We start from the raw sequence: 15,084 nt of genomic DNA, 5'->3' as shown, positions 1-15,084 counted from the left end.
TTTGATAAGTTAAGCAGATATGGCCCTTACCTCAAAGTGTTGATAATCAAAGGGGATACTGAACAAATACCAATTATCTCATCACCAGGGGGCCTCATGAGGCTGGTAATAATTCTTTCTTGATCCAGGTGCTAAATCCAGGGTATACTCAGTTTGTAAAAATGCATCAAGCTGTAATTTAAAATATGTCCAGTTTTTTATGTATGTTACATTATAGTAAAATATAAAAATAAAAAAAAGATTATAGCTTCAGTCTTAACCAATCTCACAAGTTGCAGTTAAACATCTCTCACTGCCTACTGGTCCTGCCACCACCTCAGACTCCACCATCCCTTCAAAAACCAAAATCCCTCCAGACTTTTCTATTTCAATCAACGGTACAGATATCCAACCTGAAAACTTTGGACTTAGCAAACTCCTCCAACTCAGGTGATTTATCAAATCCTATTTCAAATCCAGTAAATGCCAGTTACATTTCTAGGTACAAGAATATAGCAGTGAAAATGACAAAGTCCCTTCTCTCATGGAATTGACATTCTAAGGCAAATACAGGTTTTAAAACCAGGTAATGATATCTTGGCCGGTGTGGCTCAATGGTTAGAGTGTCAGCCCATGCACCAAAGGGTTGAGGGTTCAATTCCCGGTCAAGAGCACGTGCCTGGGTTGCTGGCTTGATTCCCCGTCAGGACTCATGAGGGAGTCAACCAAACAATGTGTCTCTCTCACACCGATGTTTCTCCCCCTACCCCAGCTCTCTCTAAAAATCAATGGAAAAAATATCCTTGGGTAAGGACAAACAAAACAAAAAAATAAATAAAACCAGGTAATGATTATGCACTATGATAGTGAAAACGAATGAAGCAATAAGGGAGGTTGCTTAAAACTGGTGATCAGGAAAGATCTGAGAGGTGATTTAAACTGAGAACTGAATGGAACCAGACTTGAAGAAGAACATTCCAGCCAAAGAGAAGAAACAGCCAGTGTGGCTAGGGCATACAAAATAAGAGGAAAGGTAGCAGGAGATAAGATTACAGTGGTAGGCAAAGGTCAGATCATGTAGACCACAGTAAGGAGTTTGGGTTTTATGTCATATTTTAAGTATCTCATATCTGCGCTTTAATTTCCATTCTCACTTCTCAACTTCAGTCCTTAACACCTCACTTCAGGACTATATCATTATAACAATCTCCTAAGTGTTCCAGATTTGAGCCTCTTACCACTCCAAGCCATTCTTTTGGGGGGGGGGGTTCTGGGGTTTTTTTAATCCTGACCTGAGGATCCTCGGAGCCAGGGATTGAGCCTGCAACTGAGGTACGTGTCCTTGGCGAGAATCAAGCCCAGGACCCTTCAGTCCACAGGCCGACGCTCTAACCACTGCACCAATACAGCTAGGGCTAGAAGACATTCTTATCACCACAGTAAAATCAAGTATTTTTTAAAGCCATATTATACATTATCACTTTTCTGCTCAAAAACCTTCAAGAGGTGCCCTAGCCAGTTTGCTCAATGGTTAGAGCGTCAGCCCGAAGACTGAATGGCTGAAGGTTTGATTCCCAGTCAGGGGCACATACCTGGCTTGCAAGCTAGATCCTCGGCCTGGTGGTGGTGTGTGGGGGGACAACCAATCGATGTTTCTGTCTCTCCCCCACCCTTCCACTCTCTCTAAAAAAAAAAAATCAATGGAAAAAAATACCCTTGGGTGAGGATTAACAAAAAAACAAAAACAAAAACCCTTCAAGGGGCAACAAGATAAAAACCCCAATTCCTGCCCTGGCCGGCTTGGCTCAGTGGTTAGAGGTCAGCCCAAGGACTGAAGGGTCCCAGGTTCGATTCTGACCAAGGGCGCATGCCTCACTTGCAAGCTCTGTTCGCCCCCCCCCCCCCCCCCCCCCCCCGCCCAGGAGGCAGCCAATCAAAGTTTCTCTTTCCCCTCCTCCCCCTCCCTCTCTCTCTTTTTTTCCCTCCCTCCCTACCTCCCTGTCTCCTCCCCCCTTTCACTCTCTCTGAAAAAGCAATGGAAAGAATATCCTTGGGTGAGGATAAAAAACAAAAAACAAAAAAACCCCACCAATTCCTTAGTCTGAAGCCCAAAGCTCCCAGTAGTAGGGCCATAATCCTCTCCCTCTCTAACTTTACCATCTATCATACCAATAAACAAAACCCCACTCTAGCCAAACTGCTTCCAGAACATACATGCATTTCCTACCATGTGACCTTGTCATCCAATACTCATCCCTCCACCTCCCCAACAACCTTCACACCCTTGACTTTTCTCTAAATCACCATTTGTTATGCAAATAAAGTTCTACCTCAATGGGAGGCCGGAAAGGAAAAGAATACTCCCAGTGAGGAAACAACATAAGTGAAGACACAAAAACTTGAATATGTATATGATATTCACACACACAAAAATAATGTCCTATGACTGAGCACAGAAGCCATGATGAGATATAATACAAAATAAAGCCATTTAGCAGGATGGTTAAGAGCTGTGTGATCTTATACAAATTATTTAACCTCTCTGAGCTTTAGTTTCTTCATCTGTAGAATAAAGGTAATAACAATGCCCATGTCATAATATCTTAGCAATTTAATCATTCACTCAGCAAACATTCCCTAAGCACTCACTCTGTGCATCAGCATTGTTCTAAGTGACATGTAAGCAGCAGTGAACAAGACAGACAAAATTCTCTGCCCTATGGTACTTAAATTTTAGTAACAGAAACATCAAACAAGCAAAATAAATAAATATATGACGCTACCTAGTGGTAGGTGCTAAAGAAAAAAAAAAAAAGCAGAGAAGAGGGATAGGGGAAAAAAGCAAAATCTGAATCAAGACATGAAAGAATTGAGGAAATAAGCCAGGCAGTGTTCCAAACAGATGAAATCAGTAATGAAAGGGCATGATCAAGGAAAAACAAGGAGTCTAAGGAGCTGGAGCTAGGAGTAGGCAGTAAGTAGTAAAAGATGAGGTAAAAGAAGCACCACCAGATCATATAGAACCTGAGAGGCCAGTGTAAAGATTTTAGCTTTAGGAAGCCATTGGAAGATTTTAACCATGACATGACCTGACTTTAACAACATTTTAACAGCATCTCTTATTTAACAGCATTTGTCTAGTTGCTATATTAAGAATATACTATTAGAGAACAGGTAGGAGATTAAATTAGATAATGGTACTTAACACAAAGCATGGCATATAAGCAAGCATCCCTCAAAAGGTAGCTATTTTCCTGGGAGTGAGTATGAATTTCCCATCCTGTTGGACCAAACACTAGTAGTAAAATAACCCGCTGAAGTTTTGGGGCAAGGCAAGTATATTTCATATAATCTTAGGCTTAGCAAAAATAACATTTAAATAAATAATTGATGACTTTTATAATGATTCCCTATTTCCCATAAAGACAATGCAGGTCTGTTCTTATCCACGTCTTTCCTAGCATGCCACTCAGAAGGCAAGTGTCCCCAAAAAAAAAATTTTTTTAAGGAAAATTTGAGGAAATAAAGTATGCAAGAAAACATGTCAATCTGGAAAAAACGAGCTCTTTTCAAATCTATTTCAAATGGCACCAATATTGGTTACTTCTATTGATCTAATTATCTTACATGCTTAGTAACAATATAAAATACTGGCTACAAAAACTAATACTATTTAAAATAAAAGGCAGTTACAGCACTTTAAAAGAACTAAAAATAATCTGCAGTGCTGAAAAGCTTTCATTTCAAAACTATAAATACAGTTAACAGCTTGGAAAATGCTATGACTTACACTAACATGCATAATACTGGTAAGGGGTCACCTGGGAGGAGAAAGGTACACATGTCCTCTGACCTCTCCTTCCAAACTCAGTGCATGCAACTTGGCACCAAATTCTTTTGTGACTCTAACTTCTATGTTAACTCAGGGCTACAGGATTATCTCATTCCCACTCCTTAACCCTAAAGCCCTGTAGTATCACTTCAACATATCCCAGATTTTGTCTATGAAACCAAGACTCCACACCATAGGAACTCCACAGTTCCAAGAGGTAGTTATGGACTCTCAAAACCACAGAGAAAGGCATTTCAGTTTATAAATGATGATACTGATGATAAGAGCAACTGTTCTTTTATTGATCTCAGAGAGGAAAGAAAAGGGAGAGAGAGATGAAACATCAATGATGAGAGAGTCGTCATTGATCGGCTGCCTCCTGCACACCCCCAACTGGGGATGGAGCCCACAACCCAGGCATGTGCCCTACCGGGGAATTGAACCTCAATCTCCTGGATCCTAGGTCGATGCTCAACTGCTGAGCCACACCTGGCCAGGCAGCACTTTACATTCTTATCTCATCAATCCTCACAACAAGGCTAAAATAGATATTATATCCATTGTACTGATGAGGAAAAGTGATGAAAATTTAGGTAACTTGTAAGGGGCACACAGAAAGTAGTAGGAACCAAGAGAAGCCTTGGGGGGTGGGGGGAAGAGGGGAGAGATGAGTTTAAACAAAGGATCAAGAAATCAGAATAGTGCCCTGGCCAGTGTTACTCAGTGGACAGAGCATCAGCCCTCCAACCAAAGGGTCTTGGGTTTGATTCCCAGTCAAGGGCACATATCTGGTTTTAAAGTTCGATCCCCGGCCCATGCTGGAGGCAACCAATCAATGTGTCACTCTCACATTGATCTTTCTCTTTCTTTCTCTCTCTGCTCCCCCTCCTTCCCTCCCTTCCACTGTCTCTGAAAATCAATGGAAAAAATATCCTCAGGTGAGGATTAACCAAAAAATAATAAAATCAGAACAGCAAGGGAGACTTCTCAAAGAGAACAATGGAAGCTAGAAGGAAGGCCTTCAAAAACTATGAAGAAAAATTATTTTCATAGATGGTAAAGATGGTAGATATATGATAGGTGTTATCAAGGCCTGGTGTCTGTTTTTATAAACAGTTTTATTGGAACACAGCCATGTCCATTCATTTATGTAATGTCTATGGCTGCTTTTGTGATACAACAACACAACTGAGTTATTGAGGGAGACTCTCTGGCCCACAAAGCCTAAAATATGTACTTTCTGGCCCTTTACAAACAAACAAACATTTGCCAATCCCTGGTCTATGAATGTAAGAGCCAATAACAGCCATGAAAAACGGACCGCTGATGACTGATAAGAGTTTGGATATAGTGTTGGAAAATAAGGATTAAGACTACAATTTCCCTGGGGGGGCAGAAGAGGGACAGGACAAAACAGGTTTTCAATACTATATGAAGACAGAGACAAGAGATCAGTTTCTGATTATTATTCAAGTATTTACCTTCTACCATTTCAGGAATTCTAAAGAAAGCACCTAGAAAATGTATAGTTATCATTAAATTATTTGGAGAATAATTATAAAATGTATAGACTTGCCAGAGGTTTTGCTTCTTGTATTCTCTGACTGGCCACCTTCTGATGTTCTACTACTTACTACCTCTTCCAATGACGGTGGACAACAAAAACCAAAAATATATCAAAGATAAGCTGGTCAGTTCTATTATATCAGCAGGTAAACATTTACTGGAGAAAGAGTTGAAAATTGTTATGTTAGCAAAGCTGAAATTTTAAATACCAACAAAGTAAGTCCAGTGTAAGCCAACAGTGGGACACATCTGCAAAAAACTCTAAAATGGAGGTGTGGTATCCAGATCCTGAGAGGAAATAATTCCACTATATGCTGGACTGGCTTGCCTAAATCTGGACTTTATTATATCTTGTTTTGGGCACCATCTTTTAAGAGTACTAAAGGAGGCTAATAAGGGTGGTAAAGAGTATATAGAAACTACTATGTATTTTTTAAAAGGTTGAAATAATTGGAAATTTTTTTTTCTTTCTAAAGGTATCTGACCTATTCATTTTATTTACTAAAAAACAAAATTTGCCACTTAAAAAAAGACTAGAAGTATATCAGTAAGGTTAACAGCAGTAGTTAGCATAATAGAACATTTTTATTTCCTTTTTTGTGCTTATCTATGTTTCTCATATCTTCTCAAATGAGAAGAAAACTGCTTTTATAATCCAAATAAAAAAGTACAGTTGACCTTTGAACAATATGGGTTTTTTGTTGTTGTTTTTTTAATCCTCTTCCCAGGATATATTTTTCCATTGATTTTTTTTTTTTTTAGAGAGAGGGGAGAGAAGGGAGGAGGGGGAGAGAGAGAAACATTGATGTGAGAGAGACACATAAATTGGTTGCCTCCCACATGTGCCCCAAATGGGGCCGGGGATTGAGCCTGCAACGGAGGTACGTGCCCTTGACCAGGAATTGAACTCAAGACCCTTTGGTCCGCAGGTCGATGCTCTAACCACTAAGCCAAACCAGCCAGGTCAACAACACGGGTTTGAACTGTGCCGGTCCACTTATTCATGGATTTTTTTCAATATACGTACAGTACTGTAAATGTATTTTCTCTTCCTTATCATTTTCCTACTAATATTTTTCTCTAGCTACTTTATTTTAAGAATACAGTACATAATACATATACATAGTACGTGTTAACTATTTATGTTATGGGTAAGGCTTATGGTCAACAATAGGCTATTAGTTAAATTTTGGGGGAGTCAAAAATTATATGTGGATTTTTAATGTGGGGTCAGTGCAAGAGTCAACTGTTACAGTCCTGGCCGGATAGCTCAGTTTGTTAGAGCGTCATCCAAGGTTGTTCCATCCCAGGTTAGGGCACATACAAGAATCAACCAATGAATACATAAATAAGTAGAACAACAAATTGATCTCCCTCCCTCCCTCTTTCTCTAAAATCAATCAATAAATTTTAAAAAGAGTCAACTGTACTTTTAAACTCATATTCATACACACACATAATTTGTTCTCTAGGTTCTATATTCTGCTCCCCGTAGCCTTAAGTAGGAGAAAATGTGTCTAGGAAAACCTACACATAATAAAATATGAAAGTATGCCTCTGCACACTTATAAGGGATAAGTGACATTCTTTATGTATTGCTTTATTGATGTGAAAGAATAAAATGTTTGAATGCAATGTACTGACAGGGAACTCTCCATATAGGACTTTCATCACATCAAACAAAAAACAATATCTTACTGAAACTAGATATGTTAAAGGATAGGAGAAATCACAGAGCTTGCAGGTCAAGTCAAAACATTGAAAACTGATACGAAATAAGACTGGATATAACTGAGAATATAATTATGGGCTTAAGAAATGCAAAGTTCTTGATTTATACCACAGTACTTTCTACTTACTAATACACTGCTTGCTAAGATTAAATTCCTTTCTAATGTTATGTTTCAGTTCTTTGACTAAACTATAAGGGATTCATGTGCAGGGAACCATGTCTTTTCTTTTGTATGTCTCCCACAGCACCTCATACAATGCTCATATATGGTAGGTGCTCAATACATGCTTATGATTGAATGACAAAATAACTAGCCCTACTTTGAGCTCACAGACTGAAACTCTCATACCTATAATTCACACGATTAAGCTTCCCTATATGTAACAGTTTAATGGACATTCCTGGGGAGAGTACTGCTGATTCTACTGAACTTATTACACTAGGTTCCTTCTCCAGCAAAGAGCTCAAAGTATACATATAATATTAAAATAGAATTCCTGACTACTGAGAAGGTGGGTGGGAAAGTGGGCAAGTGAAGAAAGATTATAATAGCTTGCCTCCAAAGAATAAGCATTATTCAGTCCTAGAGATTAAAACATTCCTAAAATGTCTCTGAACTAAGACTCCCAATTGACATCACTTCATTAAACTTTGTACTGGCTAAATTCCATCACAATGAATATCATTAAAACCAAAAACTCACCATAAAAAAAAAAAAAAAAACCTAAAAATTTCAGCTAATGGTCCATATGATTGTATACTGTAAGATATGGTTTAATTATTTACTCCCTTTTGCCAAAACAAAACTTGTAAACTTTTTCAAAGCATTATGATTAAGCATCTACCACATGCCAAGCACTGGGGAAACAAATGAATAAAAAAGCCAGTGAAAGTATCAACTGATTTTGTACTGCTATAAAATAAAGTACAAAACCACAGAGCTGAGGAAGTACCGTGCAGTGAGGAGCCAACTTCTACCTGTGGCAATTTGGGGAAATTACATAACAAATTTAAACTGGGCATTGAAGGCTTAGTAGGGGTTTGAGGCAAAGAGCAGGAAGAGGGAGAGAAAGAGTATTCCAGGCAGAGGGCTATTTGGTCAGAGCACACTGGACATGACCTGAGTGTTAAAGAGGAGAGGGGATAAGAGGAGAAAGGCAGAGTCAGACCATGATGGGTCTGGTATGCTAAGCTATGAAATTTAGAGGTTATGCCCCTAGGTAATGCAGAGAAGGTGGAAATCTTCAAGGAATACAGTGACAAAAAACCTGAATCAGTTCACATAACAGGAAGAGCCTAGGTTACATTACAATCATCTCAAAGGCATTATTTAATATTACACCATATTAGCGTTGCTCAGTAAGTAGTGTGCTGATGCAGACACAAAAGAAATCTAAGTGTACCCTATTCCTCTGTCCTTACTTTCAACTGAGTCTCCAGGCTCAGTCATTAGCCCTCTTCAGATCCATGTATTTAAACACCATCTATGTTCTGATGAGATCCCAAATGAATGGGATCTCACTTTGACTCTAGGGCTCCAGACTGGAACAGTCAATTCCCTACACAATGGCGATTCCTAAATATCTAGTCATCATCTCAAACTCAACATATCCAACTAAACTATTCATTTTAAACCCCAGACTAGCTCCTTCCAGTTTTCCATCTCTGTCTACACAGCACCAGTTGCCCTAGTTAAAAACCTTGGAATCATCTTTGATTCCTCTCTTTCTCTTACCTTCCCACAACTAATCTATTGGCAAATTCTACCTTCAAAATATACCCTGAATCTGACTCCTTCTCACTGCCTCCATCTTTGCTCTCCTGATCTAAGCCACCATATTTCATCATATCATTCCAAGGACTTCCAAAATGGTCTCCTGCCGCCCCTCTTGCCTCTACAGCAGTCAGTGATCCTTTGAAACATAAATTAGATTGTATCTTTTTTGCTGTTGTTAATCCTCACCTGAGGATATTTTCCCCATTGGTTTTTGGAGAGAGTGGAAGGGAGGGAGGGAGAGATGAAGAGAGAGGAAGAAAGGGAGGAGAGAGGGAGAGAGAGAGAAACATCAATGGAAGAGAGACACGTTGATTGGCTGCCTCCTGCACGCACCCCAACGGGCTGGGGATGGAACCTGCAGCCCAAGTACATGCCCTTGACTGGGAATGGAACCCAAGACCCTTCTGTGCACAGGCTGATACTCTAACCACTGAGCCACACCGGCCAGGGCTATATCATTTTTCTTCATAAAACTGTCCAAGGGATCCCATCACACTTAGAATAAAACTCATAGCCTTGCCCGGTCGGGTGTGGCTCAGTGGTTGAGCGTCAACCTAGGATCCAGGCAATCAGGGTTCGATTCCCAGGCAGGGCACATGCCCGGTGTGCGGGCTCGATCTCCAGTCGGGGGTGTGCAGGAGGCAGCTAATCAATGACTCTCTCATCATTGATGTTTCTATCTCTGTCTCTCCCTCTCCTTTCCTCTCTCTGAAATCAATAAAGATATATTTTTTAAAAAAACAAACTCATAGCCTTTCTAGTCTACAAGGCTCTATACCATCTGAGACCTACCAACTTCCCAATATCATGTCCCCCATCACCACCAATTAATTAATACCCCAGTAATTTCCAAACTCTAGCGCACTAGCCTTCTTGCACTTCCTTGAAAATCCCAAACTAATTTTCACCCCAGAGTCTTTGCATTAGTATTCCACTGCCTAAAGTGGTCCACATGTTAAGGTAGCTCACTAACCTCAGAGAAGCCTTACCTGGCAACCTATCTAAAAGAACCACCAGACTTACCATCATCACACGTTAGACTTTATCCTCTTGTACTATTTCTTCACAGCACTTTGACAATATCTAAGATTATATTTTTATTAGCTTACTGTCTATCTATTAGAATATAAATTCCATGAAAGTACAGACTTTGTGTTATTCACTGCTTAACCCCTAGATCTGGTATAATACCTGGCATACAGTAGGGCTCATTAATTATTGGATGTTGAATAAACAAATTAACCTAATTAGCCTATCCTATCTTATTTATATTCTCATCCTGTTATGCATAATTGAATAATTTCTTCCCCACCTTTGAATTTAGATCTAATTCATGATTACCAGGCTGTTCTTCCTAGAACAGAGTTCTAAAACACTTTAAAGACTATTAAAACAAGCTATACTCTACTAATGTCTTTCCTTTCTATAATTAGCTCCTCCAGCAACTTAGACAGTTATATCTCTTTGACTATAACTTCCATTATTCTCTTTCTATATTATCAAGCTTGTCAATGTACTGCTTATTGTAAAAGCTACTGATAAAAGATGGATAGACATACCCAGAATACTTTTTATACTGTAACACAAATTATAAAAAAATAGAAACTATAGAAAAGCAAACATTTAAAAATCAAACTCACAGGCAGGTGATCAAGATCAACATCAAGAGTGACAAGTCATGTTGATGATAGTATGTACTCTAACGTGTCTAATCATGAGAAAAACATCAAATCCCAACTGAGAGACAGTCTACAAAATACCTGACCAATATACCTCAAAACTATCAAAGTCATCAAAAACAAGGTAAGTCTAAGAAATTAACAGCCAAAAGGATCCCAAGGGGACACGATTACTAAAAGTTAAGACATATACATGCTAACATAACATGTTATTAATAGGGAAAACTAGGTGTTGGGTATATGGAAACTCTATAACATTTTTGCAATATTTCTATAAATCTATTCTAAAATTTCTTTTCTTTCATTAAATTCATCCGAAAAATTAAAAAATTAATTCATCTGAAAACCCTACTACCCTAAAATACTGGTAGTTCACATTTGATGTATACCATTCTAGACTTCACTGAAAGTTTACTTTTGATGTATACGTTTTAGATTTCTATGTAGGTATACTCCGACAAAAATGTGATCACATTACACAATTTTATAAACTACTTAAAAATATATATAATATGCTTTCCAAGTCATTAGTAGAAATCTATATCATGTCTACTGGCTACAAGGTATTACCCTCTATGAAGGCACTATATTTATTTAACCAATCCCCTATTATATAACACCTAAGTTTTTCCCATTTTTGCTATTATAAAAAATACTACAAAGACAACTCTTAAATGAAAATCTTTGGAAGCCTACCAATTAGTGCCTTAACACAGACAAGGAGCTGCTGAGTCAAAGGACATACAAATTTTTAATGCTTTCAATAAATAGTCAAAATGCCCTCCATTAAGGATGTTCATATGTAAATATCCACCAACAGCAGTGTATAAATGTACCAGTTTCCCCAATCCTATGCCAGTACCAGATATGAACATATTACATAAATGCCAATCTGCTAGACTGTGAGGGGAAAGTTATTCTGTTTATAATTTTAAAAATAATGTATTTTTGGTTATGTTTTTGTCTGTGTGTGACCTACCTATTCATGTCTTTTGCCCATCCATTAAATATTATGGTCATTAACCTAGGTCCAACACATGGTGCAAGATGTTTCTCCAATTTGCCTGGCTTTGCTCATCATTGGATCCTCTGAAAAACTGCCTGGCACATAGTAAGCACTAAATAAATATGCTAAGTGAATAATAAATGAATAAATTTGTCTTTTAACTTTATGGTATTTTTGCCAACTAGAGGTTATTTTATGCATTAAGTCTATCAATTTTTGCCTTTACGGATTCTGCCTTTACAGTCAAGATTGGAAAACTGTTTACCCATTTTTTTAAAGTAGTAATTTTCTGACTTCATATTTTATTTACATTTTTAGGTACAATTCCTCTTTTTTCAAATGGTTAGCCAACTGTTGCATAAAAATTAAAAATAAATAAATTGAGCCCTAGCCAGTTGCTCAGTGGTTAGAGCACCAGGTGGAGGACTGAAGGGTGGCGGGTTCAATTCCAGTCAAGGGCATGTACCTTGGTGGCAGACTCAATCCCCAGCCCCAGGTCCGGGCTTGTGCAGGAGGCAACCAATCAATGTCTCTCTCTCACATGGATGTTCCTGTCTCTCCCTTCCCTTCAACTCTCTCTGAAAAAATCAATGGAAAAAATATCCTCCGGTAAGGATTAACAATAAATAAATAAATAAATAAATAAATAAATAAATAAATAAATAAATAAATAAATAAAAAATAGAATAAGTGTGTGGGGGGGAATGTTAAATTTCCCTTATAAGTAGAAATAAAGATATCTTTACATTAAAAAAAGTTCCAATATAATTTTTTTAACATGTTTTTATTAATTTCAGGGAGAGGGAGAGAGAGAGAATCATCAATGATGAGTCATTGATCGGCTGCCTCCTGCATGCCCCCAACTGCGGATCGAGCCTGCAAACCCAGCATGTGCCCTGACCAGGAGTTGAACCGCAATCTCCTGGATCCTAAGTCAATGCTCAACCACTGAGCCACACCAGCCGGGCCCAATATAATTTTGAAATTCTTTCTCAACTACTATGAAACACCACCTTTATAGTACTAAATAGCCTTATATAGCCCAGGCCAGTGTGGCTCAGTTGGTTTAGCATCCTCCTGAGTACTGAAAGGTCATGGGTTTGATTCCAGGCTTGCTCTCTCTCCCTCTTCCTTCCTCTCTCTCTAAAATCAATGAATATATATATTTTAAAAGTAAGTAGCCTTATATATTTCTAAATTTATTATTCTGTTCCACTGCTCTGTCTATTCCAGAGTTCCTACTTGTTATAACAGTTCTATCTGTATATTCACCAGTGTAATTCCCCCCTCACTTTTCTCTTTCAAAAATGTTCCCACTTTACAGTTTTATTCCTCCAAATAAACTTCAGAATCATTTTGTCAAGTTTTCAAAAGGAATTCTGGTTGAAATTCAGTAAAATTTTCAAACAGATGACCTTATGCAAATTACTTAATCTCTGTGTTGCTATTTCCCTCATTGGTAAATGGAGATAACAGTACTTACTTCATAGGTTTGTTGTGAGAATAAAAAGAATTAAGACATATAAAGTACTACGAAAGATGTTAACTATTATAATTGCTCAGAAGTAAAAAATGTTATTATGATTGCTCAATAAATGTTTTCCAGATTGTGCTCTCAAAAAATTCAAAAGTTCATAAACCTAAGGAGTGATATGAAAAATGCATAATGTATGCCTGCTTCATTTCACTAAAGGCCCTGACCTTTGGTAAAGTGAAGAGCTGAAGCTGGGAGCAGTGCAGGAAGCCTCAAATATTTTATAAGTATTGGCCCACCAACTGAAAAAGCCTTATAGGGCATTAGCAAGTCCCTTCTAAGTCCTATGTTTCCCCATCTCCACAATTATGACAATATTAACCTTGATTTCTTTCCAGGAAACACAGGGACTAGACGTCTAAAAGAATTGTTTTCAAATAAAGTGGGCAGGTACAGAGTACAAATGCTATTGATAAATATGTACAGACATGCTAGAATTTTCTAACAAACTACTTCCACCAAGTTTCCCACATCACTGTAATGTTGGGGGAGGGAACTGTTGTGGGTTTCTTCTTGTGGGGAGATGGAATTGTCTCATAATTGTGAATAATTTGCTCTGTTAATTCCTTCGTTATCTGCATAACATTGGGATTAGGCAGAGGTCATATACCATACGAAAGACCTTATATAAAAAAATCTTTACAGAGCTAAAACATAAATGAGAAAACGAGACCAATAGTGGCAACATGACTTGCTAATTACAAAAGCAGCCGAGGCTTATACCTCAGGTCTCTAATTCCCAGACCTCGGCTCTTTCCACCACACCACACTAGTTCTCGGAGAGGCTTGACACGCTTCGAGGTGGGAGGAGTAAAAGCAGACAATCTCGCTGTAGCAAAGGCGCTGAAAAACCACTGGACGGCGCAGTCGACGGCACGTGACTGGCTATGCCTCTCCCCTCTCCAACCCTCCCCCTTCCCCGCGCCAGCAGCACGCGCTGCCAACCTCGTCATGTGACCTTCACGCGGCCCCTGCGCTCCCCCTGCTCGGGGACTCTTCCCAGCAGCCATTTTGCCGAGAACTTGTCGTCCGTGCCCACAGCGGTGTTGGACGCCGCGAAAACCTGCGGCCAGATTTTACAAGCCGCACACGCGCTTCGAAAGGGAGCTCCGGCCGTCAGGGCAAAGCCGAACCTCACTGAACACGTCGCACCCCGGGGCGCTGGGGAAAGCTGTGGGTGCGCCTCGGCCTGCGATTGGCTGTGGCGTCCACGTGACGCCATTGCCCCCCAACCCTCTCCTTACCCCTACCCACAAAAACACCCGAACAGACTCTTAAGACCTCGCGCCAAGTACACGCCATTGGGCGCGTGGAGAAGGACGGAGCGCGTGGCAACCAGGGCGCCTGCGCGTACCTGCCAGGGCCGACCGGAGCGGGCCCACGCGCCGCTCCGCTCACGGGTCCGGGAATCCTCGCGCTGCTAGACCACCCGGCTAGTCATTGGCTGCCAGCTTTGGTCACGTGCTCAGCTCAGGCCTGCCCCTAACCTCTAATCACCTGGCACGGTGCTCGAAGAGGCGCCGAAAGTCGTTCGCACGCGGAAAGGAAGGCCAGTTGGTGGACCTCCTTTTCTGCCGTAAGGGGGTTGTATTTATAAAGGGAAACTGAGACAGCGGGGTCTCAAAACTAAGGAAGCTCACACCTACCGGTTTAACTTCGCGTGCCCCTCCAGGAGCCGGGAACCATCGCCCTTGGGCGCTCCCCGATGCACGCCGGGATACGTCTGGCGCCCCTCGGTGTGCTGCGGAGCATGCCGGGAACGGCACCTCTACCGATTTCCTGGCTCTCACCTCTCGGGCGTTCTCTTCGAGTCCCCACGAAAGCCGGTCCTTGGGCTGGAAATGAGGCGGTTTGAGTAATCGTGGGAGTGTAACTGGATGTAACTGGCCCTTTCAATCCCCCTTCCCCCACTTCGGTGTGGTCTTAGGAAACGCTTAACGGCTTTTTCAAGGAGTATGCATTTAGTTAGTGCCTGCTGG

General features: G+C 40.1%; 1 protein-coding gene across 4 annotated transcripts in view; it reads right to left on the bottom strand.

Moving 5' to 3' along the window:
• The window catches only part of MGA (MAX dimerization protein MGA), a 105,345-nt gene extending 90,500 nt beyond the window's left edge, over positions 1-14,845 (bottom strand). For 2 of the 4 annotated variants that reach the window (XM_081153317.1, XM_081153328.1), the window contains exon 1: positions 14,460-14,535. The gene's annotated coding sequence lies outside the window, so the exon portion shown is untranslated. Of the gene's footprint in view, positions 1-14,459; positions 14,536-14,751 lie in introns of those variants that run through there. The other 2 variants (XM_081153296.1, XM_081153323.1) reach the window with 2 other exon arrangements.
• Between the last annotated feature and the right edge of the window lie 239 nt (positions 14,846-15,084).

Source organism: Miniopterus schreibersii (assembly GCF_964146895.1).
Source record: "Miniopterus schreibersii genome assembly, chromosome: 1".
NCBI classification, from domain to species: domain Eukaryota; kingdom Metazoa; phylum Chordata; class Mammalia; order Chiroptera; family Miniopteridae; genus Miniopterus; species Miniopterus schreibersii.
Note: the sequence above shows the minus strand (reverse complement) of the source record. Positions and strands in the feature narration are given on the sequence as shown.